The sequence below is a fragment of the Callithrix jacchus genome, chromosome 1, assembly GCF_049354715.1.
Source record: "Callithrix jacchus isolate 240 chromosome 1, calJac240_pri, whole genome shotgun sequence".
Classification (NCBI taxonomy): domain Eukaryota; kingdom Metazoa; phylum Chordata; class Mammalia; order Primates; family Cebidae; genus Callithrix; species Callithrix jacchus.
Genome location: NC_133502.1, coordinates 197,724,686 through 197,752,514, shown reverse-complemented (window position 1 = coordinate 197,752,514; position 27,829 = coordinate 197,724,686). Strand labels below are relative to the sequence as shown.

The window sequence follows — 27,829 nt, the reverse complement described above, 5'->3', positions numbered from 1 at the left end:
ATTCGGCCCCTTTTATGCAACTGGCTTAGAGCTGTAGCTGATTCTGAGCCTGAATCTGTCTCATCTCATTTAGTTAACTAATATTGGTTAAGCACCTACTATGTGACGGGATGTGTGCTAGGGATTTTAAATGAGGGGGAGATGGAATCCCTTCTCCCTTGCTCTTACAGCCTTGTGGAGTGGGATGCTCCGTAGAGATCCTGTGTAAAATGATGATGATGATGGTGTTGATAATGATGATATGGTGATGAGGATGGTGATGGCGGTGATGATGATGGCAATGGCAATGATGGTGGTGAAGATGATGGTGATAATTACTGTGATGCGTATGATGATGGTAATGGTGGTGAAGATGATGATGGTGATGGTGACAATGATGATGGTGATAATTACTGTGATGCGTATGATGATGGTAATGGTGGTGAAGATGATGATGGTGATGGTGATAATGATGATGGTGGTGATGATGATGATGATGGTGATGGTGATAGTGATGATGATGGCAATGGCAATGGTGGTGGGAAGATGATGATGATGGTGATGGTGATGATGATGGTGGTGATGATGATGCTGATTTGATGATGGTAATGGTGGTGATAATGATATTGGTGATGGTGATGATAATAATGGTGGTGATGACAATGATGGTGATGATTGTGATGGTGATGATGACGATAATGGTGGTGACGATGATGATGGTGATGGTGGTGGTGGTAGTGGTGATGATGATGGTGATGGTGATAGTGGTGGTGGTGACAACTAATTTTTATTGAGTGCTTACTATGTGTCCAGCCCCATGTGAGGCTTTATCTGCCCTCACTTAATTTTTCCAATCTCCTTTGATGTGGGCACTTTTCCTATCCCAACTGAACATAGGAGGAAAACAAGGCACAGAGAGTGGGAGGATTTTGCCCAGTGCCACCTAGCTCATGAGCTTGGAGGTAGAGTCAGGAGCCCTACACAGGCAGTTTAACTACAGGACCCTCTCCTCCACTCAGCCCATGCTTTTCCCGGAGGGGTGTGTGTGTGTGTGTGTGTGTGTGTGTGAATGCACAAAGCACACATTCTAACCCATTGTGGAAGTTATTTGCAGTGATAAATAACACATGTAACAGAAGTTTATACAAATCGTTAGTGGAGGATTTACATGGTGAAGCCTGGGGGCAATGGCCTGTGACCAGTACCTGTAGCTGTTAGCACTCTGTGAAATGGCAGTGTCGCAGCCTGCCACTCTCCTCATGGGTGCTGGTAGTCCAGCGGAGCTCAAGGCCAACAGCCATTCACTCTGAAACTCCAGACACCACGACCTCCTGATGGGCTGTCATGGACCCCACCAAGGAGTAGGAGGAATGACAATGCCAACCAAATGTTTAGGTGGTGGAAGTGGAAGATGAAGCATAGGAATCCGAGTCAGACATTCATTCATTCATTCACCAATCAAACACTTACTGAGTGCCTACTATGTGCCACGTAGTAAGCCAAGGAGTGAGTGGAGCACAGCAAGCTGTGTTGGTGCCCTTGTGGGAGTTTACTGGAAGATAATAGATTAAAATGTAATAATAGAAAGAAACACTGTTGCATGAGTATATATAATAAATGGACCCGACCCAGACAGCTGGGGTTATAGATGGGGATGGGAGAGACTTGCACAAAGAAGTGATGCTTGATCTGAGGTTTGGGAGAGCAGAAGGTGAAAAGCATCTCAATAGGCAAAGGGAATATAACATACACAAAGGCCCTGTGGCAGGACCAAGTTGCCAAGAGATGACTTGTATGCCTGGAACTCAGTGATGACTGAGCAAAAAGAAGGATAGAGAGATGGGTTTGGAGAAAGAAGCAGGAGGAAGCTCTCACGGGGCATTGTGGCCATTGTGGATGATGCTATGGGCTTAGTCCTAAAACCAGTCAGTGGAAGAGAAAGGTATGCACTAACTCAATTACATCCGATCTGTATTTTTTGAAACCCCTCTGCCATGGAGTGAAGGTCCAATAGGTGGGGTGGCCAAAATAGACTCAAAGAAACCAGTAAGGAGACTCATCAGGTCATCACATAGGAGACACTAGTGGCGTGGCCAAATCTCTGGGGGATTTGGATCAAATTCCATTTCTGACATTTACAGTCTCAGTAACCTTTGGCAAATGACTTTCTCTCCCTGAGGCTCAGTGTTAACATCTGTAAAATGAGGATACTACTACTTGCCACGCAAGGCATTGAGACAGTGCTGTAAGATAGTAACTCTCATATCCCAGCAGGGGAAAGGAAATCAGAAGAAGCTGCCGCAGACTGTAGTTAAGTTCTGCACCTCCTCCTCTGCCCTTCTGCTAGCTGATCTTGGAATAACCTAATTCTTCTCTTGTATTTTTTTTTTCTTTTCAAGGGATCTGCAGGGGATACCATCACCTCAGAAGAAGGTTTTGTTTTGGTGTACATGGCCACTGGGGGGAACCAGATGTTCCTTTTTTTCTGAGACAGGGTTTCATTCTGTCATTTAGACGAGAGTGCAGTGGTGCGATCTCGGCTCACCACAACCTCTGTTTCCCAGGCTCAAGAGATTCTCCTGCCTCAGCCTCCCAAGTAGCTGGGATTGCAGGTGCGCACCACTACAGCTCTGCTAATTTTTGTAATTTCAGTAGAGACGGGTGTTCACCATGTTGACCAGGCTGGTCTTGAACTCCTGGCCTCAAATGATCCACCTGCCTCGGCTTTCCAAAGTGCTGGGATTACAGACATGAGCCACCATGCCCGGCATATCAGATATTTCTTAAGAGTCCTCCTAGCTCTGAGGTTTGACCACTCCTTGGCTTCACATTCAAGGCTTTCCACAATCCGGTCCCAGCCCCCAACCCCCTGGGGAGCCATCTTCCCACTGTGAGCAAGGACAGTAGAGGGGAGGTGGAAAGATAGTCTTTGAACCCGAAGAGTTAAAAGATTGTCATATTCATTGCTATATCCATGACACTTGGCACAACATAGGTGTTCAGTTTCTGGTGTTGGAATGAAATAACACAATAAAATCCAGGGTTTCCTGGACAACGGTATCTTAATGGAGTTAGTAGCATCTCCTAAGGGCAATTTTGGGAATCTAGGATATGAAGCATTTTCTACTGTCTCATCCCAGTCATTCTCGACAGGTGGATATTTTATTGACAGAAGACATTTGACAATATCTAGAGATATTTTTGATTGTCCTAACTTAGGGACGAGATGTTTCTGGCATTGAGTAGACAGAAGGCAGGGATGCTGCTAAACATCCCATAATGCACAGGAAGGTCCCCTACAATAAAGACTTCATCTGATCCAAAGTGTCAATGGTACTACGGTTGAGAAGACTTGTCCTAGTGACTGGGAAGAATTACACCAGCAATGTAGGACATGCAACTCCCAAGATAGTCCCACGCCAGGAAGAATGGCCCCAAGTGCCTCAGAAACTTTGAGTGCCCTTCTGGGCATTCATGTACATATAATTCCTGCTTAATAATGATCTGAGCCTAGAATTTAAATCCATCTTACATACAGCAGTATATTTTGGCACAGATCTGCTTTACATGGGATTTTCCATGAATGTAGTTGCAGTATACACTGGGGGAAGGGAATACTTTGTTTTATCCCAAACCCTATCACGAGCTGTTTTCCACTTCAGAAAATCCAGGCATTGAACTCAAAGTTGATCATAGATTGTGAATTGCTGCCACAGTACACCTGTGTCAGTCGACATTTGCAGTCCTATTCACAGTGATGCTACCATACATATGAATATACTAATTTAACTCTTATTTCAAGATGTCAAAAACAGAGAAAAAAATGTTGACAATATTCAATTGAATATTTGTCTGAAATTTCAACTTACTCATTATAAGTAGACACAAGCATCAGACGGCTTCATTATGTTTCCTGGCATATAGTGGTTTTCGATAATTTGCATATTAAAATAGGTACTATTTTATTATAAATTGCTTTCATTTTGTTCCTCTTTTACAGTACAGTTAGGGCATTATATTAACTTTTTCTGAAATTATGTGTGTATGTAGATGAAATGTATGATTTTCAATTCAGAATGGTGAAGTGGAATATATATAATGAAAAGAGAATGTGTGGTCTGATAAGGCAGGGTTTCACTGTCTAGTTCCCATATTGATAGGTCAACACTGATATTGAAGTGGTCGAACCAGAGACTCTAGGCATACTGCAATTCACACTCAATAGAGAATTGCCCTGAGTCACACATGAATTTTAAATATTCTCTAGAACATTCATAAAGGTAAATCTTTGTTTATAAATACCTGAGTCTAGCTATTTTATTGGTGTTTGCTGTGTAACAAATACTCCCCAATATCTCAATGACTGGCAAAAAGCATTTATTTCTCTTATTCACAAGCCCTAGGAACTGACTCCTTTTGACTCTAGGCTGCTTCAGCTATCTCTCTTCTGCCATAGATCAGAATCTACCTGGGCATGCCATTCTCATGCAAATAACGGGTGTGCAAGAAGTCAAGGCAAACCACACAGTATATTTAAATCTTCCCTTTGCATTATGTCTGCTTAGGGGCCATTGGTCAAATTAAGTCACATGACCAAGCCCAGTAACAACTGGATGAGGAAATAAGCTCCATCTCTGGTGGGAGGGGCCTCAAAGTCACATGTCAAAGGGCATAGGTACATAGAAGCTTAAAACATTGGGAATAAAAATCAATAATCCAACCTAACTCTGTTTTATGTCTAAACACAAATTACCTGTCACAATTATTTTTTCCTCAGGCTTAGCAAAAGTGTTTTGGATAAATGCTTTCACCACAGAGTGTAAAAATGGCACAAAAACCTTGAAGTGGGGAAAGATGAGGGCAGGCAATTCACTTGTTGCAACCTTCATATTGAAAACCCACTATATTTCAGACTCCATGTCTGAGCTATTTTTGTGCTCATAACAACTTGAAGAAACAGAAATGGTTGTCTTCATTTTCACAGAAGAGGAAATGGAGGCCCAGAGAGGTTAAGAAAGTCACTCAATGTCACACAGCTCATTAATGTTGGAGCCAGCATTCAAACTTACACATGCATGACTCCAAAGCCTGCATGCTTTCTATTTCATCGGGACATCGCTCTGTGGTTTAGGAGAACCAACCCAGACCCAGTTTCTCCCAAAAAACCCCAGACATTGGACCTAGGCTCTAACGTTGGCCTAAGTCATTTCTCGTTGTGGAAGGCAAGTTGAGTCACTGGGACATGTGACATTTATTTAGTTACATGTCTCTGGTGGGAGGTTTCGAGGACCATTAATGTAGTGTGTCTGCTTGGCTAGTTTACATGCTACTTCTTGTTATTGCTGTCTCTATTCCATAGCCCTCACACTCAATTTCAATTCAAAGTTTGGCAGTCAAGGTGTCAGGGCTAAAAAATGGAATGGCCTCCCTCCGAAATGAAATAATTTTGTTGTTCAGTTCCAAGCGATTTTGTAATTTCATGCTTGTGTATGATAATTTTATGCTGTCCTGCCTCACGTAACTCAGTTCTGGCAGATCCTGACAGGTGATAAATACAATCTTTTCCGCCCCGCATGCGACAGGCCAGTGCAAGGGGGGGAGAAAAAAAAATGGCAATTTCACATCTGAGGCCAGTGCACAACTGGAGTCAGTGGCAGCCCCATTCTTTCATAATTTCACGCCTGGATTCCAGCCGGCGCCACCTCTGTTGTGGCTGAAGGACCCACAGGTCAAGGAAGCCTTCCTGAAAATAGAATGGTGTTGGCAAGGGCCAGGGAATTGGAAGGTAGGGAGGGGAAGAGGAGAAAGTTATGACTCTGGACCCGCCCTGGGCTGGCACACTGTGAGCTGGTGATGTTCGATTTATGGTGCCGCTTCTCACCCACATGCTGTCCTCTGAGTGCTCCTATTAAATGGTAGCCTTTTGGAGGCATGATTTTTACAAATCTGTTAAATCTTTGAAGGCTAGCCACTTCCCAGGAAAAGAGGGAGGGGGAAGAGAAAAAGGGAGGAGGGAGGCAAGGAGGAGAAGATAAAGAGAGAGAACAAGAGTGAGATAGAGAGAGAAGGAGAGAGAGACCAGGAGATGGGTCTTTAACATTTATCAGCAAGCACTGCATTTTTATAACTGCTTCTCTGTGTTGTTCATGAAAAAAAAATTTCCTCCTTCTGAGAATGAAAGACTCAAAAGATTATTAGGGAAATGTTGATGATACAGAGGGATGTAATGGTGGCTGTTGAAATGGAAGTAGGGGCAAGGACATTAGGACTGACAATGAGGGAGATCAGTGTGTCTTTACTGTCATGGCCAACTTGAAGGACACTCCATGCCCTCCTTTCCCCCAGCTCCCTGGCTTCTCCAAGGAGACTATTTTTCTTGCTAAAGGGAGGGCAAGGAACTGTTCTGGCTTAAGCTGGAAGAAGCTTGAGAGAAGACTCATCAGTATTAGCAACAATTAACCACAATTCATTAAGCACCAACTATGTGCCAGGCAATATCCCCAATAGTCTGCACGCTGGATTTCTCTCCATTTTTCAATGCCTCTCAAGAATAAAGTCTACAAGATACCCACTTTATAGATGAGGAAACAGAGGTTCAGAAGTCTAACCAACTTGGCTGAGGTCACAGCATTCGTTTCCTAGGGCTGCCACAGCAAATTATTAGGTTGGCGCAAAAGCAGCTGTGATTTTTGCCATTAAAACCACAGTTGCTTTTGCACCGACTTATTACTACAAACTAGGAGACTTAAAACAACAGAAATGTACTCTCTCATGGTTCTGAAGCCCGGAAGTTGGAAATCAAGGAGTTGGCAGTGTTGGTTCCTTCCAGAGGCTCTGAAAGAGAATCTGCTCCACGTCTCTCTCCGGCTTCCAGTGACTGCAGCAGTCCTTGGCTTGTAGGCTCATCACCCTAGTCTCTGCTTCCATCTTCACATAACGTTCTACTCTGGATCATTGTGTTCTCCTCTTCCCTTCTCTTTTAAGAGTGAGGGCAATGGGAAAATGTCCTCTTTGCCCTCTGAAGCCTCCCTGAAAGTTAACTGACAAAAGAGAGATTAATAGAAGAAAAGGCATACAAAATGTATTTTAATGCACAAAACACAAGGGAATCACAAGACAATGATTACCCAATAATCTAATGGGGTACAGAAGCTTATGTACCTCGATTCATGGTGGGGGCAATTGGGGAATGTCTATAATACTTTCAAGGGTCAGCTAGTGATTATTAGGCATAAAGAAGGGACAGAAATTAACTTATAAATTTGAATGAGCCCTAGAGACAGACATTATCTTGCGAAAAAAAGTCCCTCCATGTGTGATTGCACTCCTCGGTCTTCTTTTCCTGAGATAGATAATGAGATTTCAGAAAGGGGAGGAAGGCAATTGTGTTTCTTTTGGAAAGAAGCTTTTTCAGACAGATAAGGAAATTCCAGAGAGAGTTCCTTCCTGGGCTTGGGGTGGGGGAGAAAAGAAAAGGTTGGAGGAATTTTGATTCTGAGGACTCTCTGCATGTCAAAGTGTCAGTCTTTGAGGCGTGGCTTTCTGATCCCCAACATAAATTTAGATTTGGGCTTATTTTAATCCAGGATAATATCATTGGGAGATTCTTACCTTAATTATATCTGCAAATGCCCCATTCCAAATAGCAGCCCATTCTGAAGTCCCAGGGGCACATATGTTTTAGGGGGGCCATTCAACCTTTTACAGTCACGCAGCTCTGAAGTGGCAGAGCAGACACGCTTTATCACTATGCCAGGGGTGATTCTTCTGGCTTCCCGGTACCACACTGGAAGAAGAAAAATTGTCTTGGGCCACACTAAAAACACACTAACACTCTAGACCAGAGTGGCCAAGATGGTGAAACCCCGTCTCTATTAAACATACAAAAATTAGCTGGGCATGGTGGTGGGTGCCTGTAATCCCAGCTACTCAGGAGGCTGAGGCAGAAAATTGGTTGAATCTGGGAGGCGGAGATTGCGGTGAGCCAAGATTGCACCACTGCACTCCAGCCTGGGCAATAGAGCGAGACTCCATCTCAAAAAAGTAAAAAATAAAATAAAATAAATAAATAAGTAAAATACACTAACACTAACGATAGCTGATGAGCTAAAAAAAATCTATAATGTTTTAAGAAGGTTTACAAATTTGAGTTTAGTCACATTCAAAGCCGGCCTGGGCCACATGCAGCCCACACACCATAGTTGGACAAGCTTGCAGTAGACTCAACTGCCTTCTGCCATGAGCTTTTGATACTGAAGGGCACAGTGTGTCGATGGTTTCACCAGCCGAGGGGACAGGCTGGAGAGGAGACAGATTTAAAAGGAGCATGCTTGACTTCTGAATTCCTCACCCACTCTCAGGAGGTGAACCACATTCCTTCCCTGTACGGACTTCCAGGTTGACTCAGAGTCCTTTAAAGTTATTTTGTTAGTGTGATTTCCATGCATGTTAGCATGGGGAGAGGTCTTCACAGTCTTATACATGCAAGAATCATGTCCATGGAATCAAATGTTGGGTCATCTTGAGGATCAGCACAAGGACACTGACTCTGGATGTGTATTGAGAGTGTTTTATGGCCCTTCATGAAGCTCCATCCACTAACTCTCCAAATACCCTAATGGCACCATTATCCCATTGGCACAGGAGAAAAACCAAGGTTCAGTGATGCCAAGTCTCTTGTTCAGGGGCACATTGGTGGTAAGAAAGCAGAAAACAGATTTAATCTAAGTTAGTTCAACTCCAGAGGCTGGGCTCTTTTTCCCCTGCTACACTGAAGTCATTTTCCTGAACTCAGAGCTTCCTCAGCAAATAGAGGTCACAGGATCACTATGCTCTCAGAAAATCCTCCCACACCTCCCCTTTACACCATGTGTCATTGAAATCTGTGAAAACATTTCCACATCTACAATTTCACCTAGGCCCTGGGATCATTAGCCCCCTTCATAATGACACAAATGATTAGGGCATCATTGTTTCTGTATTTATGATTAGAAAAATGAAAGCTTGAAGACTGGAGCTGGGGAGATAGCAGTGGGCAGATCAGATGTGATCCCTGCCTTCATGGGGCTTGTAGTCCAGTAGGTAACACAAAAAAAGTAAACAAAATATAGCTGTAAATTGTTCTAAATATTATGAAAGATTCATGAACTGGTTGCTGCTATATGGAACGTACTTGAAGGGGGGTGATGGTGAAGCTGAGATTTAAAAGATGAGTGATGGTCGCAGTTTAGGAGGAAAGGGCATCCCCTCCCAGAATAAATAGCATTTGGGGTAGGAACAGTCTTGATATATTCAAGGAAATAAAAGAATACTGGGCTGCCGGGGCACAGGAAACAAGGGGAAGTGGAAACAGGATGATGTCAGGAGTTCAGTGATACGAACTGGTCTTTGGGTTAGGGGCAGGATTTGGAACGTCACCCACAGGAAGCCACTGAAGCATCTCAACAGGGGGAAGACAGGATCCTAGTTACACTGTTTTAGAAGAGTGTTCCACTGTGCTGGTAGAGAAAAGGCAGGGGCAGGAGACAAGAGTGGAATACGCATGGAGATCCAGTGGGAGACTCGCTGCCTCCCAGGAGTGGCATGATAGTGGCTTGGGCTGGATGCAGCAATGCGGATGGCGAGCTGGGCTCAGACCCTAGAGATATCTAGAGATGAATCTGGAGACAGAACTGACAGGACCTGCTGATGGATTCATTAGATGTTCCAAAGAGGGGGAATAACTCACATGAAAGCCCTCTTTTTATACTCCTGGGTTTCTTAGAAAACATTAGTTTGGTTTTTTTTCTCCCAGCTACTAGAATTTCCATAAGAAACTCCCTGCTCCAAGACAACATGCCGATGTCTCATGAAAGTTTTGTCAATGATTCACAGCAAACACACAACTCCAGCACCAGCCTAAAATCAAGAGAAGGTGGCTCATCTCCCAGTGCCAGGTGGACCCTCAAGACAGGACAGAAAAGGGCTCCCTTTTCACCAGAGAGGTGGCCTTCTATCACCCAGAGCCACCAGCAAGAAGTGCTATCTTGGAAATGTGCCTTCAGATGTCTGGGCACGTTTCCAACAAACGAATCTTATTCTCTCTTTTGAGGACAGTCTCAAATAAATAAATAGCTCCTTGTCAGCTCATTTTGGAGACTGTCAGCCTCCGCAGGACTAAAGGCTTCTGCAGAAAGCCCCTGATTTCATTTTGTGATCAGAAATAGGCTTTCTCTCCCTCCAGGGCTCTGGGCTCTGGGCATTGGTGGGTATGTCATCCATGGGGTCCCATGCCATCATGGGGTCACTCAGAATCAGTGACTTTTACCAGACAATCTTGAGTGTCTGGCCTGGAGAAGTAATATGGGGAAACCAAGCCCCAGGGTGATCCAAAAATTTGCCCAAAGTGATGCAACAATTGTAGGCTCCTTCATGGAAAGGATGTTGTGACATCTGCCTTGGGGAACATCAGGAAGAGAGGTGTCCTAGAGAGCCTACTGGTGTATGAACAATAATGATATCTGGCCTTCATTATCAATCCATCCCTAGATCATAGCATACGGGCTGCACAGAGTAGCATCTGTCAGTTTTTGTTGGAGGAAATTTTACATTTACTGAGGACTTACTCCTGGGTGTTGGGTCTTTATTCCACTTTTTTTTTTCTTTTTGAGATGAAGTCTTACTCTATCAACCAGGCCGGAGTGCAGTGGCTTGATCTTGGCTCACTGCCAACTCCACCTTCTGAGTTCAAGCAATTCTCCTGCCTCAGCCTCCTGAGCAGGAGGCTCACACGACTACAGGTGTGTGCTACCATGCCCAGCTAATTTTTGTATTTTTAATAGAGACAGGGTTTCACCATTTTGGCCAGGCTGGTCTCAAACTCCTGACCTCGTGACTCACACGCCTCAGCCTCCCAAAGTGCTGGGATTACAGGTGTGAGTTCATCTCACTTTCTAGATAATCTGAGCAGAAAGAGAGGAGTGGGTAGAGCTGGGATGTGAACCCCATCTGCTTGGCCCGAGTCAGTGTTCACATTGCCACTGCCTCACCTGGAAGCAGAGCTCACTCACCAATCTACAATACAAAACAACCAAATATGAGAGTAAACATGTTCTATGGGCTATTAGAGTCCCAGCCCAATGATCAGCATGTTGAGTGGCAGGCCACAAGGCCAACCAGCCCTGCAGTTCAGGCATGAGGCTTCACTCTGCCACGAGACTTCTTTCCGGGGCCTCAGTTTCTCTATCCAGAAATATGAGAAAGCAGTTGCCTTGCCACATAAATGTGCTTTGCATATAAAAGAAGACCATAGAGAAGACGTGTTTTACCAACTGGAAAGTGCCGTGTACATGGGTAGAATCTGATTATTATAAAGGCTCTTTTGCAGCTCAAAACCTTTATCTATGCTTTTTCCAGTATGTGGGCCTGCCCTACCCCAACCCCTTCACCTGGAAAACTCTGAGCCCTTCCTGAAACTTTCAAACTGACTCAAAAATCTCTACTGTGAACTTGTATTGCACTGTTCATCTCCTCCAAACTGACATCATTTTTCTAATAACTTGATCGTTATCTGAACTCCCATGACACAATAAGCTTGGTGAGGCCAAGATCACATCAGCCTCAGTCTACTCCATATACTCATCTTGTCATTAATTAATTGTGTGTTGAGCAGATTCTCATCGAGAGTGGAAGACACAGTGGTCACAGAACAAAATTCCTGACTTTGTGGAGCTAGCATGTGGGATGACAAAAAACAAACAGTAGAATACGGTGTACTAGCAGTGCATGGTAAGTGCTATGGAGAAAGATAAAGCAGAGTAACATAAGCCTTTATTGGCTGGCAAATGATCACAATAATTTGTTTGCTCATTCAACAGCCCTACTGGTCTGTAAGATCTTTCAAGGAAGAGGCTGTGTTTGGCTTGTTTATTTCTGTAACCCTGGTGACTGACACAGTGTCTAGGACCTAGGAGTTATTCAATAAATATTTGATGATTTAATGAATAAATAAATAAATGAAAAGTGAATGAACCAATCTATCAAATAGATGAATAAATACAAAGATGGGTGGATGGATGGGTGGATGAGGGATGGATGGGTGGATGGAGGAATATATGGATGGATGAATGGATGGATGGAGGGATGGATGGATGGGTAGGTGGATGGATGGATGGAGGGATGGATGGGTGGATGGAGGAATATATGGATGGATGGATGGGTGGATGGATGGAGAGATGGATGGGTGGATGGAGGAATATATGGATGGATGAATGATGAATGGATGGATGGATGGATGGATGGATGGAGGGATGGATGGATGGGTGGGTGGATGGATGGATGGATGGAGGGATGGATGGGTGGATGGAGGAATATATGGATGGATGGATGGATGGATGGATGGATGGATGGATGGATGGATAGAGGTAAGATGGATGAATGTGTGGATGGATGATGTGGTAGACTGAATAATGCCCTTTCCCAAATAAGTCCATGTCCTGTTCCCTAGAACCTGTAGAAGTCATTTTACGTGGACCAAGAAATTTTATAGATGTGATTAAGAATCTTGAGATGGGGAGATTATCCCAGATTTTCCAGATGTACACAATTTAATCACAACATCAGTTATAAGGAGAATGCATGAAAGTCAGAGTCAGAGGGAAAAGTAATGAGATGAAGGAAGTAGAGATTGGAGTGACTTGAAGATGGAGGAAGGGGCCACAAACCAGTGAATACAGGTAGCCACTAAAAGCCAAAAAAAAGAAGCAAGGAAAACAAGCCTTCCTCAGAGCTTCGAGAAGAAATCAGCCCTCCCAACACCTTGACTAGTTCAGGAAAATGGATTTCAGCCTTCTGAACTCCAAAACTGTAAAAGAAATAAATCTATGTTGTTTTAAACCATTACGTTCATGATAATTTGTTACAAGAGCAACAGGAAACTAATACAGATTTATACGTGGGTAAGTGAATGGAAGGGTGGGTGGATGGGTGAGTGAATGGAAGGTGGGTTAATGGAAGTGTGGGTGGATTGGTGGGTGAATGGAAGGGTGGGTGGATGGGTGAGTGAATGGAAGGATGGGTGGATGGGTGGGTGAATGGAAGGGTGGGTGGATGGGTGGGTGAATGGAAGGGTGGGTGGATGGATGGGTGAATGAGAAGGTGAGTGGATGGGTGGGTGAATGGAAGGGTGGGTGGATGGGTGGGTGAATGAGAAGGTGGGTGAATGGAAAGGTGGGTGGATGGGTGGGTGAATGGAAAGGTGGGTGGATGGGTGGGTGAATGGTAGGGTGGGTGGATGGGTGGGTGAATGGAAGGGTGGGTGGATGCGTGAATAGATGGATGTGCAGGTAGATAGATAAATGGGAGGATAGGTGGATGTGTGGAATAATGGGTGAGTGAATAGGTAAATGGATGGAGGAATGGATGTGCAGGTGGATGGAAGGATAAAAGAATGGATGGATGGAAGGATGGATGGACGGACGGACGGACGGACGGATGGATGGATGGATGGATGAATGGGTGGGTAGGTGGATAGATGGTTGGACTGAGGTATGGGTAATGGATAGATGAGTGAAGCAGTGAGTTGGTGGTTAGACAAGCATCCACAGACATTTAGAGGGATGGACGAAGAGCAGGAACATAAACCTGATTGTGAGACATCATAATCTTGGAACTTAAAACTGACATTGGAGTAAACACAAGGTAAATAATTCCCACAGAGAAAAACCATAGCAAAGTGGGGTCCAGGGCAAATTCATAAACACACGATGATAAAATTCACATCAAGTCACACATGGTGGCTTGGTAGAAGTTTAAGTACACTGATGTGTTCCCATGGTCTGAAAGCCTGTAACTCACAGGTGACTCCATGCATGCCAGTCGTCAAGGAGCCCTTTTACCTCCGGGCTACTTTCCTGACATCAACCTAAGGAACGTGGTGTGGTGAGAGGCCAGCTCTGGAGTCAGAATTTCAGGTTGGCTGCAAGCTCTGCCACTTGCCAGCTGTGTGGGCTGGGGTGGGTTGCTTTACTTCTCTGAGTCTGGCTCCCTTGTGGCCAAACTAATCACAACCTAGTGATGTGATTGTGGGATTAGCTGCAATGCAAAAGTGTTAAGTGTTCATCCTAGGCTGGGCATATATTAAGTGCCCAGTTAGCCCCCCAGATCTTCTATTGCTACATCCCTGTGGATTTAACCTGTTCCCTATTGTTCCCATTTGGGTCACTTCCAATTTTCTCTGTTTTAAACAACACAACAGAAATGCCTGTGGTCACTGCTTTGCATATGCCCATGATTCATCCTCTAAGGTAAAAGCTTCCAGTAGTAAAAGCTGCTGAATCAAAGGAAATGAATGCTCTTACAGCTTTTGATACATAGAGCCAAAAAGTAGAAGGGACCCCTTGTAAATACCATCTCACAAGCATTGGTGAATGTGGGAACTGCCAGATTTAGGGATTGCCCTGTTGAAGTCCAGGACACAGCCCAGGGAGTTTCAGATCAACTGTTTAAGTTCCTTTATTGTGCAGATGGGAAAACTGAGGTCCAGAAACAGGTGGAACATAACAGCAGAGATGAAAGCCAGCATTTATTTGGACTGGGAATGCTTTGCTAAACTCCTTCTGTGCTTTGGACTATCCCCAGCTCCCAACACTTCTCCAGAGTAAGAGTCATCATCCCTCTACACAGGTGAGGGAATGAGGCCCCCAGAGAAGTTAAGCAGCTAGCTCTCCTAAGCGGTGAAGCTGGGGTTTCAGCATAGGCAGGCTGGGCTCTAAATACTGTTCTTTAGAATCACTGACTCCAAAATCAAGAGCTGAATGGACGTTAGACTTGAAGGAGACAGTGTGAGGGACTCCAGCAGGAAGGGGAAGAATCTGTTTCAGTATGAGTTCCCTGAATCCCTTCACGCTCCAGGTTCCCAGTAAACCAAAATCCCCGGCCAAGTACCATAGGTAAATTCATGCCTGTCTGGGCCATGAAGTGGGTGGCACTGCCAGCTTCCAGATCCCCAGTGCCCCCATGAGTGGATTCCGAGAGCCACTTATATAGATTTCAGCTCCAGTGTTTCTGCACATGGTAGTTCTACTCTGCCCTGGTGTGGCATGCTAGAAGAAGCTCAAGGAAAGACTTCTTCAGATTACCCTTGTCTGCCCATTTTGGAGTTGCTACTTTATTCCTACCACCTGGAGGCCACAGGAGGCATTATGAAACCTGTGGCAGATTCTTAAGCAGCTTTGTGACACCCCAAGGAGGAGCCACAGAAGGACTTCTAATCCTAACTCTGCCACTCGCTTGCTGTGTGACTTTGGAAAACTTACTTAACCTCTCTGGGTGGACCTTCCCCATCTCCAGCATCAAAAGAAACACCCTTAACAATCCCACTGGCTCTACCCTGCTTCCATAAAAGTCCTTAGATCCACGAGCATCCCACTGACAAAGTTCCCACCAAATCCAGCCTTTGCCAGCACTAAGACCTTTGCCACTACTGCAGGCCACAGTGTCCCCTTCCCCACCTCCATACATCTGGAAATTAACTTCCTAACTTTCCATTTTGCCATCACTCCATGAGTAATCATAAATCACCATCAGTTTGGGTTGCATATTTTCACACATCGCCCTTTTCATGTCTCTCAGAAAATATAAATAAAGCATACATAACCATTAGAACTCTCCGAATCCTGAAAAGTACATAAGAATTTATTTGTCTCCATGTGGATCATACATATTGTATTAAAACCGCATAAAGGGGTTTAATAAAATGGCAGAAAGAGAGGCAGGAGCGCGGCATCTCAGGCGACGGTGAGAGGTGGAAGTGATCTTTCTTTGATGCCTGTTAAATGTTCCAGCAGATGAACCCTATATTCTGCCAGGAAATGAGTTTGCCACTGGCCTATTGGGCCTGTCGTAAGAGGTTGGTCTCACCACGGTCATCCCTCTTTCTGGCGCGGCAATACATTACGCCGCCTCAATTTTTCATTCCTTGCTGCCCAAAATGCAAATTTCTTCTCTGTTGTTTATATTAGGTTTTCAAATATATGGAAATCCGGAGATCTGCAGGGAAATGCCAGGGCCACGCAAGCACTCGATCTGTCTTTTTCCTCTGACTGACTTCTTTCCATCACTTACAGGATGGTAATGGGAGTTGAGCATAGGGTACAGGGCACCAGGACAGAAAAGTGCCCCCACTCTAGTGTTAAGGGCCGCTTTTTTTTCTTTTTCTTTTTCTTTTTTGGTGGGGGTGGGGCAACACAGTCTCACTCTGTCTCCCAGGCTGGAGTGCAATGGCATGATCTCAGCTCACTGCATCCTCCGCCTCCTGGGTTCAAGTGATTCTCCTGCCTCAGCCTCCTGAGTAGCTGGGATTTCAGGCACCTGCCCCTATTCCCAACTAATGTTTTTGTATTTTTAGTAGAGACAGGGTTTCACTATGCTGGTCAGGCTGGTCTCGAATTCCTGAACTTAGGCGATCCACTTGGCTTGGCCTCCCAAAGTGCTGGGATTACAGGTGTGAGCCACCATGCCCAGCCAGGCAGGTTTGCTTTTCTTTTTGCGACAGAGTCTCACTCTGTTGCCCAGACAGGGTGTATTGGTGCAATTTTGGCTCACTGCAACCTCTGCCTTCTGGACTCAAGTGATCCTCTCACCTCAGCCTCCCGAGTAGCTAGGACTATAGGCGCATACCACCGTGCTCAGCTACTTTCTGCATTTTTTGTGGAAACAGGGTCTTGCCATGTTGCCCAGGCTGGTGTCAACCTCCTGGGCTCAAGCTATTCATCTGCCTCTGCCTCCCAAAATGCTGGGATTACATGCTTGAGCCACCATGCCGGGGCCAAGGTCAGCTTTTGAATTGGCGGATTTGCTTTGGGCCTTGAAGGGCTGAGTGGCCCCAGTAATTGCTATTGCTGAGTGCCCACCATGGGCCAACAACTAACTACTGCGTAGCAGAGAGATGAGGTCTCCAACCTCTGCATAGGCAGAGATGACAGAGAAGATTCCTGCATGAGGCAACAGGAACATATTCTGCACCCACTGGATACCACGGACGATGACACACAGCAGCTGAAGCCCAGAGCTTCCTTGAGTTCTTCTTGCATGCAGACACAGTGAGAAGCATTTTGCACAAGCATCAAATCTCATCATCCCCACAATCCTATGGTGTAAATGTATCACTTCAATTTGGTAAATGAGGAACGGTGGTTTTATGTAATATGTCCTGACACCATGCATCCAAGGAGGCCAAAGGCTGAGTTTTGAACTCTGGCCTTATAAGTGCCAGTGCTCATATTGTTCTACACCAAGGATCAGCAAACTCTCACTGCAAGTGCCAGATCAGAAATATTTTAGGCTTCGAGGGCCACAAGGTCTCTGTTGCAACTATTTGCTTTGCCATCATATTGCCAAAACCGCCCTACATTCATGAACAGCCGTATATTAACAAATGAGTGTGACTGTGTTCCAATAAAACTTTATTGACAAAAACAGGCAGTGGGCTAGATTTGGCTCATGGGCTGTAGTTTGCTGGTCCCGCTCTCCTAAGGCTGTCTCTGATGTGATTGGGAGCACTTGATATTCCACAGTGATTCACCAAGATTATTTTGTAGATGCTGACCTTCTAGAACTACCAACTGGGTCCCCCAGGAAATGTCATCATTGTCAGCATGATAGGCATAATCTTGTTTCAACTTCACAGCAACCCGACGCAGTGGGGATTTTAATTACATGCACTCTACAAGGGAAGAGGCAGGCTCAGTGAGTGCTCATGTTCAAGTTCACACACTGACGTGGTAGTAGACCCGGGTTCTCAAACCACTGGGCTACAGATCTTTGCCTGCTTCAGGGTGATTTGGAGACACTGTGACTATAAGCAGAGGCTGCTTCTGGTGAGAGGTAGAACTGCTCAGGGAGTCAGAGGCACAACTCAGGCAGACCCTGGAACAGGATGGGCCTCAGCTGTAAGTCCCTATGATCAGAGTGGGTATGGCAGCCCCTCACCACTGACCCTTCTCATAATGACCATGGCCGGAATGCAGCAAGACAGCCCCAACCCACCACAAGAGAGGCTGGAAATGCAGCCTTGCTATAGCCCCAGATGGAAAGGAGAATTAGTTTGCTGAACAATTAGAGAGTCCTTGCTTTATCTACAAGGCTACCCATTAGAGAGTAATAGAGAAATGAACAGGGCATGACCCCAGCCCTCAAAGCACTACAGATTCTGGGTGGTGAGGCACAGGCACAGCACTGGGGTGGCCAGGCTGGATAAGGTGCAAGCCTTAAGCCACTCTTTAAAAATGCAAAGACACAGGTCAGAACCGCCCTTTCACTGAATGTCTGTTGAGGCCAGTTCACAGATACTGCAACCTCAGTCAATCCCCCGCATCCCAACTTCAAAAGAACATGAACTATGGAGATCAATGAATTAGCATTCATTAAAGGTTGCATATGAGCTAGGAACTAGAATCTTAAACCCTCCTCAAGTCCTCATATTGGCCACCATGGGCATGCATAATTTTCTTTATTTCATCAATGAAGGAACTGGAGCCCAGAGAGGTGAAGCCATTTTTACAAAGCCACACAGTGAAGAAGTTAAAGTTTGAGCCATGGCTAGGCTGACAGGGGACTTGTTGGACTCCAGAAAGCTGGGCCCTTTTCTCTGCATCACATGGAAAGGAGATTTACAAATGGCCAGCAAGCACACGAAAAGAAATGCTCAACATCCTCTAGACATTAGTAAATGCAAATCAAAACCACAATGAGATACCACCACATACCCATTAGAATGGCTACTATCCAAAAAAAAAGGAAGGGAAATAACAAGTGTTGGTGAGGTTGTGGAGAAACTGGAACTCGGCACTGTTGGTGGGAATGTAAAACGGTGCAGCTGCTGTGGAAAACTCTATGGCAGTTCCTCAAATAATTAAACATACAATTATCTTGGAATCCAGAAATTCTGCATCCAGTTATATACCCTAAAGAATGGACAGCAGTACCTCAAAGATATACTTGAACTCTAGTGTTCATAGCAATATATTCACAATAGCCAAAACGTGGAAACAACCCAACAGATGAGTGAATGAGCAAAATATGATGTATCCATGCAACCCACATATGTGGACTATTGTTCAGCAATAAAAAGACAGAAAATTCTGATACGCAGTCACAACATAGATGAACCTTGAATACATTAAGTGAAATAAAGCCAGTCACAAAAAGACAAATACTGTATGATTCCACTTAGGTGAGGTACCTAGCAGAGTCAAATTCATAGAGACAAAGTAGGATGGTGGTTGCCAGAAACTGGAAGGTAGTGAGTAGGGAATGGGGTTATTTTCTCATAGGTATAGAGTTTCAGTTTTGCAAGGTGTAGAGAGTTCTGGAGATGGATGGTGGTGATGGCTGCATAACAATATATCTAATGTCACTGAAACATACACTTAAAAATGGTTAAAATTATAAATTTTATGTGATGTGTATTTTACCAAAATTAAAGAGATAAAATGAGATATGTACTCTCTTCTCTCTCTCTCTCTCTCTCTCTCTCTCTCTCTCTCTCTCTCTCTCTCTCTCTCTGTCCGTCTCTCTCTCTCTCTTTCGACTGAGGGTTCAGAAGGGGTGGGGAGTGGTTGGAGAAGAGAGCAGAGAGCAGAGTGTTGGCCTGGAACCGTGATTTGAATCTCAGTGCTCAGTGCTAATACTGCTCAGTCCTGAACCTCGGCTGGCAGCTTCTGCTCTCCAAGCAGCTGTTGGTGCCTTGTCTTTTTCTCCTCTCCATCCTGGATCTGAAAAATTCCCTACAAACTCTAAAGCACGGTTTTCTGCAGTCTTGTCATTTTGCATTCACCTCTTGGTCATAGGAGGTCCATGCTTCTGCCACCCTGTGGCTGGAGCCAAGTGCCTTCCCTGCTGAATGTCGTACCACCACCCACTGGAGCCTTGTTATCTGAATTCTGTTTCTGTCCTGTATACCTTTAGCAAGTGAAATGTCTCCTCTGGAGGGTGAGAAGAGGCATCTGGTGCTCCTCTCTGTGCCAGAACATTGCTCAGCACAGGTGGAGGATACCTAAGGCCCTGAAGATTCTGCTCCTCTGGAGATGGAAATGACAGCAGCATCTCCCCTAAATAGAGTTCTCTTCCCTTGGGAGGGAAATAAGGGGGCTACATCTTTGAGGACTCAGATGCTGAAGCCAGGGAAGCAGAGGAGCTGACCCCAGACTAGAGCCTGCAACATAGAGCTCCTCTTCACCCCCAAAACATCCCCAAAGCCAAAAGGCAGGAGAAGAGAGGACTGTGTTAGTCTAAGCCTCACTTTCTGTCACCTGGTAAGATGCTATTTCTATTCTGCTTCCCTATAAAGCATCCCTGGATTCTTTCATTTATTCACTCCATAAACAGATATGTACTAAGTCCCCACAAAGAACACCAGTTCCAACTGTCATTCTGAGGCTCTCTGTAAAGTGCTCAGCCACAGCCTGGTTCTGGGAAGCCCTCAACACCTCTGCATGATCCCCCTGGGATATGTTATCATCAGAATTTCCCGGGAGCTGTCCCACTTTCTGAGATCACAAGCCAAGGCGGCAAACATGTCTTTTCCCTTTCTCCCACCTGTGCTCTCTGGACAGATGCTCCTGCCCATGAATCCTTGGCTCCTGGTCTCCATATGGGTCTATCCATCATTAGCCAAGGTCAAGTCACAGGTGCCTCCTATCATTTCTCAATTATGGGTGGCCCCAGGGCCAGCACCATAAAGTGGGCTCTGCTTGGCTCATATTAATTAAATATCACAGGCTCCAGGGAAGGAGCCGGGGAAGAAGTCTTGGCAGCTGGCCTCTCTAGGCGTGTAGCTCCTTCTCCAGGTAAAAATGTGTTCACTCATTCATTCGACGGATACTTATGAGGTCCCTACATGTGTCCAGGCCAGGCACCATGCCAGTCTCTGGGTATCCAGTAGCAAAAAAAGATCAGCAGGAATTATGCCTTATGGTACATGTACACCAATGAAAAGGTCCCTATACTCCAAGACGCATCTTTGTGACCTGGTGTGATAGTCTGGGTAAGAGGGACTTCAGGCTCCATAGCAATGAAAAAACAGATGTAGGAGTAACGTGAGGTAGGGGAAATGCCACAGTTGCCTAATTTCTGAGTTCAGTAAGCATCAGTGATGGAAACCAGAGGCAGTGTGGCTCAGGACAGTGGGCCTGTCTGGCTCTAGGAGTAAGAAGACCCAATCTCTGACCTCCTTTCCAGCCCTAACACTCTGATTTTGTGACTCTCAGATTCTTTGGGGCCCATCCCTCTTTACAGTAAAGGAAGGAGAAAAACAATAGCTTACTCACTGTGTGTTAACAGTTATCACATGGAATCCTCCTCACCTACCATGCAGTTCTTCATGCTAAATAAATGAGGACTACAAAGGTGACATTATCGAAACGTTTCAGAACCAAAGCTTGCAAAGAAGAGGAAAAGGTCTGCTTCATGTCTTAGAGTTTCTGTAATCAAAATCTGCCCATTTCTCTGCCTGCCTTTCTTCCTTCCCTTCTTTGCTTGTTTAGTGTGATGCAGCATGGCAAGCCCCTGACATGTGGCCAGGTACACGGGAGCCACTCAGCATGAGGAATAAGAGGTCAGGGTACTGGCATGGGCCAAACACCAGACATACATTTGCCCATTTGATTCTCTCAGTGAGAATCAACCCCTGCAATCTGGGCACATTTACCACCATTTACGGATAACACCAAGGCTCAAAAACTGGAAGCTATTTTCCAAAATGCTCCAGGCCTCCCTTACTCCAAAGCCCTGGCTCTTCCTGCCACACTGTTCAGAGGACAGATCTGAGGGCAAGACCAAAAATGTGAAAGAGAAATGATAGTACAGGTTGCTGACAGACATGCTCTGGAGAATGGTCATTTTAAATTGTGAGCCCATTCATGGAAAAGGAGATGTTTTGGCTCCTACCCTGAGCGTTGTAAGGTTTAGAATTCTAGCAGCACTCACGCTATCCTGATAACACAGTCAGAGATACAGTTAAGGCTCCAACCACCTGGACAGCCCTCTCTGAATCATGTATGAGTGACAACTGAAAACAGTAATTGGTGTTCAGTAGGTACCAAGAACTGTTCACCGTATTTTATTTGAATTGATTTCATCTTTATAGCAACTCCAGAAGTTAACACCACCGTGTTACAGATGAGGAAACTGAGACACAGAGAGATTACACAGCCTATGTGTAATCTTGTGGTCATGCTGCTGAGATGCTGGTATGGCGGTTTCTGAACCCTGCTGCTTAGGGCTGAAGCCCAGTGCCTTAATTTTCATTAAATACCATCTTCTCAAATACACACCAGTAGGAAACTGACTGAGTGAACTAGGGAGTGTCCACCCAATGGAATACTACATAGCCATCAAAAGTACTCATAGTTGTTAATATATAGGAAAATGTAAAATAAAAAGTCAGATACAAAATTACACATTATATTATTTTATTGATATCTACAAATATCAAGGAAAGACGAAAGAAGGATATTCCACATAAATTCGGCTATCCATCCAGCCATTTATTTATCTAACCATTCACCCATCCACCCATCCACTCATTTATCCATTCATCCACTCACCCATTCATTGATTCACCCAGTCATTCATTCATCCACCCACCCATTCATCCACTTATCCACCCACCTACTCATTTATCTGTCCATCTATCCACCCACTTATTCATCCATCCAACCACCTATTCACCCATCCATCCACTCATCTACTCATCTACCTACTCATCCATCCATCTCTCCATTCATTCATCCATTCATTAGTCAGTCTAGCCATCTAGCCATCCAGCCTCTCATCCACCCACTCTTCCACCCATCCACCCATTCATCCATTCATTCAACAACTATTTATTGAGTACCTCCTTGCATCTGCTGCCCCTGAGGTGACAAATGGGACTCTACAGTTGATAAGCCACACAGGGGTAGTCTCTGCCCACTGGAAGCATGCTGCCTAGTCAGGCAGACTGCAAACAATCAATGCCACATATAGATGGTTAATCGGGATTGTGACCTGTGTGACGTGTGGCAGGGACTATGCCATCAAATGAAAGAGACGCAATTCTAAACCTGAATGGGAAGACAGCTGGGAAGGGCTCCCAGGAGGATGTGATGTTTGAGTTGCACCCTGAAGAATGAGCAGGAGTCAGCTAGGGGCAGGGTAGAGAGGAAAGTGCTCTGTGCAAAAGGCACAGCAATGTTCAAAGTCTCTGAAAGGGGAGAGGACCAGCCCACTCCAGGGATAGAAGAAAAGCCAGCACAGCTGGAGTAGGGGCACAAGACGGTGGGGGAATTATTCTTCCTGGATTCTGAGGTTAACAGTAATTTTTTTCTTCCTGCCTTTGTAATGAGAATGCATTTCTTTCATAAGAAGAAAAAAGGTTTAAAGAGGGTTAAAATGAAAAGAGTGAAGCTTCCTGAGGAAGACATAGAACACACAGGACAAGCCTGTCATTACAGGAAAGAGACTGGGGCCAGAAACAGAACTGGGGCTGGCGAGGAAGCCAAAGACTCCTCCCTACCGACCCCCACTCCAGCCTCCCTTCCATGCTGGGCCTTCCTTTGGGGGAATTTGGGCAGGGAAAACAGAGAGGGGGCTGTGTTGGAAGAGTCTGGCATGAGGAATAGATATTAATGTCGCAGGAGGGGGAGCTGAAGGGAAAGCAGACTATTAAAATTCTGTAGTCCTGAAAAATACATAAGTCTAAAATAAGACTAATGAGACATTTACTGGTGTGGTTGCCTTGCATTAATGACCCTGCTGAGGATAAGATCGCAGAAGGCTTTCAATGTAATTACCAGGCTAATGATTAGCTGTGACATCACTGGAGACTAAGACGCAGGCCTTGTTTTGGATTGCTTTCAAAGTCAGGATGCCGCTGACCGCCCGGCTGTCTGAGAAATCTCGGGGTGACTGCACCCCACCCCTCTGTCCCTTCCTCCCACGGCTGTGGCTGCTGGCCTCCAGCCAGCATGCCCCCCTACTCCCCTCTTTACCTTCCATGCCTGCATTCCTGAACATTTTAAGAAGACCTCTGGGACCAGGAACTTCAAGCAGCAATTTGTCAGCATGGTTGGGGCAAGGAGGTTGAATGCCTGGAAAAATGGAATGTCTAGAAAGAATCTTTAATGAACAAGTGATGCATTAACTGATGAATGCTCTCAAAACCCTTCTGCCCCATGAGACTCAGGAAGGACCAGCAGACAGCATATAAGGCTTCATCTCAGACAACCATTGGCTCTGAGTCTACCCGGCCCACCCATTTGAGCAGATGGGCAATGCTGAGGCTCGGAGAAGAGAACGCACTTCCTGAACACCACTTGGCAAGCCTTAAATTCTCCATGTGGATTACAGCAAAATACAAGAGGAGAGTGACAATCTTATCTAGTCTTCCCTCTTCTGGAATCCACAGCTTTCAAAATTGCTTATTGCATTCCCCTGTCATAAAAACACAGAATAAGTTCTAATTAACTGTTAACCTTTGATTAAGTCTCATGCCTCCCAATACAGAATTAAGAAGAATAGCCTGGACAATGGCATGGAGATGGAAAGGACTCATTGAGACTAGCTGGTGTATTGCTGAAGAGTTAAACCTTTATTTTATAGATGCCAGGGATACAGGGAAGAGATGAAACCTAGGGATATGGTTCCTGGTCTTCGGACTAGCTGAAAGCTTTCAGGACACACAAAGCTTCATACACAGCAGCACATCCTCTTTCTTGAGAGTCTGTCCGGGATCATGTTGCAGGAAGCATCAAGCCATCAAGGGGAGGAATGATGGAGGAAGAAACTTGGGGGAAGCAGAAGACAGTCCAGTGCAGAGTAAGGAATGGCATGGAGTAAGAGATTCAGAACCAGGACTCTGAAAAGTTAGGTAAGTTTGGAGCTTCTCTTTTCCACGAGTTTGGCACAGAACCATGTAATGGTGGTTTAAAGTCATTTAGACCTAGATAGTAAGTTTCCATTGAAACAGCTCCCATAGCGCCGGGGACTGGAGCAATGGGAGATTGAGCTGGAGGAAGGGGAGAATGGGAGGCCAAAAGCAGAGAAATTCAGAGAATCTCCTGCAGTAACACTAAAGTCTCTGCAGATAGCAGGATGCATAATGATGCATGATAAATACTGTTTCATTTCCAAGCCCCTAGAAACTCATATTCTGGAATCCACCCCTCCTAGGCATGCCTGCATCACCAGTGTACATATCTTGCACACCCAGAAGTGTAGAGTTTGGGGAGATGGCGTCATCCAGAAGGATGGAGAGAGAAAACAGGGTTACACAGAGCCTCCCTTCTAACAATTTATGGAGGAAGAAACTGTAGTCCAGACTGGGCCATGACTAGCCAAAGACCACACACCCAGGTGTTCCCTCTCCAGTCTACTGATTCTCCATTCCACAAGTTAATTCCTTTCTTCCTGCACTTCCATTTTAGCAATTCCAAGACGGCAGGTCGAACAGATAATTCAGCTTAGAAACTGAACTAGGAAAGGAAGGGATATCTTAAGCAGTCATTATAAGAGCACAATCAACTGCTCTATTTGCAAGGACAGACCATAATAAGATAAATATGCGGTGAGCAAAGGAAAGCTGTTTTTCCGAGACTTGATTGTGTCAGTGCTTAGCAGAGAGGCAGCTATGAGACCATGCATGGATTCCAGGCAGAGAATAAACCCCATGCCAATAGACACTGGTGCACACCCCAGGCTTACAGATATGGAGGGCAACCCCATTCCTCTAAAACTCAGGTCAGAGCCAGAGTGGAGGTTTGCTTTTCTTGGATCATGCCAATCATCTTGGGTGGCACCATCTGCTTCTACCACCCACCACCGGCTGCCCCCTAGGATGCCTCTCAGCCTTCAAGATCACCTCAAAGTGTCAAAGCCAGAAACGTGAGCATTTAAGTCCTGATTCTGTCCCTCCTCACCCAGGTAGCTTTGAAAGAGTGAGTTAAGCCTTTAGCGTGGCTCAGTCTTGACTTTTAACCACCTGGTTCTCAGTTTCCTCATCCTTAAAATGGTCATAGAAATTGTCGTAGGTGCCTAGAGGCAGGGGCTGCATCAGATGAAACTGGAGGTCTCTTTCAAGGTCTGAGATTCCTTTTCTCAGTTTAACTCACCTTTGAGTCTTTGCTCCCAATACAAGCAAGCATATTTTCCTGAAGACAATACAATCGAATTTGACTTCAAATTATCTGAGCTCCACCTCTTCAAAGCTGTGGGATCCCGAATAAATTTCTGAGTCTGTCCAATTTCATGGCTCCAACTATGGATTAGGCACAATAAAATATATTGTCTTGAGTTGTATTTCCTAAGGAGAACCGAAGTCTGGAACTGGAACAAGAGTGAGGGCATGAGAAGAGGGTGTGTATGGCACATTTTGTTTAGATGGCAAGTGAGGCGCCCAGGGTGCGAGATTTAAAGAAACCCTTACTCTCAGACACATAGAAAAGTCGACCCCTGAAAGTAGAAGTCTTCTTAAATTTTGTGCCCTGAGTGCCTCTTCTGCCTCACCCTAGTACTGTCCCTGAGGCTCTGATGACTTTTATACAAGAGATTTCTTTTGGGAGAGCTCTCGGGAGAAAAGTTTGTAAAGATGAGAGGATCTGAACAGAGAGGGGAAGAAGCCAGGCCAAGTAGGGTTTTGATTGACTCCTCACCTTTGCCTGATTCCTGGGAGCTGTGGATCATAAATGACACAAAAATCTTACCCTCCAGGAAGGCAGGGGAGCTCCTATATTAGGACTCCCTATCACTGACTACAGGCCATGTCTGAGTGTGCGTAACTCCTCAGGAATTTCTGAGCAAGGTGGCTCTAGAGCCGATCTTGGAAAGCAGAGGGAGGAGTCAGCAACCAGCACTCACAATAGCTCAGGGCTGGGTGCACAGATCAGGCAAAGGGGATTCGGACAAAGACCAACAATGTCTGCTATGAGTGTCTTCTCCACAGGGTGGCTGGAGGGTTAAGGAAGGGGATGGTGACATGGCACATCTCGTTTAGCTGGTGCATAGCAGCCTCTCAACTAAGAGTAGTTAATATTACCACAGACAAAACAGCAAGCTCCAGGGAAGCAGACTTCGTCTGTCTCTGCCACTGTATTCCCAGTTCTTAGCTCAGTGTTGGTCCCATAGTAAGTTCTCATTTGTTCACAAAATGAATGAATTATGGTTGCTGGTATCCATTATTACCATTACTTTGGCTGAATATGACCAGACTAGTATACGACAAATAGATGAGACCATTCTTTCCAAACTTGAGGTGAGAAGACATTTCCAAAGAAAGGATCTTAAATTTTATTTTGGTTTTTGTTATTTTCTTTTTGAATTTCCAGTTTATGAGTGCTCAAGGCATCTTCTCAGCCCCCAAAGCCCTGGGATAAGAGGCCGACTCTGTGACCTGCTCTGCTATGCTGGCTTGAGGTCTCTGGCTCTCCACAGACCCTTGGCCTTGTCCCATCTTTCCCATTAGCCATCTCCAAGCCAGACTCCTATACAGGTCATCATGCTCTTTGTCTAGGACATGGCTGCCCATGGCTCTCAAATTCTGGGCTGAGCCTCATGACCTGTGTCAAATCCCCTCACAGATGTGCAGGGGTAAAATTAAACCCAATATACTTTGCATCTCTGCTTTTTTTTTTTTTTTTTTTTTTTTTTTGAGACAGTCTCACTCTCTCACTCAGGCTGGAGTGCAATGGTGCAATCTCGGCTCACTAAAACCACCACCACCTACTGGGTTCAAGCTATTTTCCTGTCTTTCTCCCAGGTATCTGGGACTACAGGCATCTGCCACCCCACCCTGCTAGTTATTTGTATTTTTGGTAGACACGGTTTCATCATGTTGGCT

The 27,829-nt window shown here is 45.2% G+C and overlaps 1 long non-coding RNA gene across 1 annotated transcript; it reads right to left on the bottom strand.

Annotated features, from left to right (window-relative positions):
• Nucleotides 1–4,339: 4,339 nt before the first annotated feature.
• On the bottom strand, nt 4,340–7,766 carry LOC144577653 (uncharacterized). The gene is made up of 2 exons (XR_013522039.1): nt 7,591–7,766; nt 4,340–7,019 (listed from the first exon to the last, which is right to left on the bottom strand). It is a non-coding gene; the product is annotated as an uncharacterized LOC144577653 (long non-coding RNA).
• Between the last annotated feature and the right edge of the window lie 20,063 nt (nt 7,767–27,829).